Genomic DNA, 992 nt, shown 5'->3' on the forward strand with positions numbered 1-992 from the left:
GGATTTTTTGTTCTTCTTTCTCTAATTGCTTTAGGTGCAAGGTTAGGTTGTTCATTTGAGATGTTTCCTGTTTCTTAAGGTAGGATTGTATTTCTATAAACTTCCCTCTTAGACCTAATGTTGTTGCATCCCATAGGTTTTAGGTCATCGTGTCTCCATTGTCATTTGTTTCTAGGTATTGTTTGATTTCCTCTTTGATTTCTTCAGTGATGACTTCTTTATTAAGTAGAGTATTGTTCAGCCTCCATGTGTTTGTACTTTGTACAGATCTTTTCCTGTAATTGATATCTAGTCTCATAGCGTTGTGGTTGGAAAAGGATACAAGATAGTAGATACTTGATTTCAATTTTCTTAAATTTACCAAGGCTAGATTTGTGACCCAACATATGGTCTATCCTGGAAAATGTTCCATGAGCACTTGAGAAAAATGTGTATTCTGTTGTTTTTGGATGGAATGTTCTGTATACATCAATTAAGTCCATCTTGTTTAATGTATCATTTAAAGCTTGTGTTTCCTTATTTATTTTCATTTTGGATGATCTGTCCATTGGTGAAAGTGGGGTGTTACAGTCCCCTACTATGATTGTGTTACTGTCGAGTTCACCTTTTATGGCTGTTAGTATTTGCCTTAAGTATTGAGGTGCTCCTATGTTGGGTGCATAAATAATTACAATTGTTATATCTTCTTGTTGGATCGATCCCTTGATCATTATGTAGTGTCCTTCTTTGTCTCTTGTAATAGTCTTTATTTTAAAGTCTATTTTGTCTGATATGAGAATTGCTACTCCAGCTTTCTTCTGATTTCCATTTGCATGGAATATCTTTTTCCATCCCCATCACTTTGAGTTTATATGTGTCCCTAGGTCTGAAGTGGTTGTAGACAGCATATATATGGGTCTTGTTTTTGTATCCATTCAGCCAGTCTGTGTCTTTTGGTGGGAGCATTTAATGTATTTACATTTAAGGTAATTATCGATATGTATGTTCCTATT

This window comes from Physeter macrocephalus, chromosome 14 (genome assembly GCF_002837175.3).
Source record: "Physeter macrocephalus isolate SW-GA chromosome 14, ASM283717v5, whole genome shotgun sequence".
Classification (NCBI taxonomy): Eukaryota; Metazoa; Chordata; class Mammalia; order Artiodactyla; family Physeteridae; genus Physeter; species Physeter macrocephalus.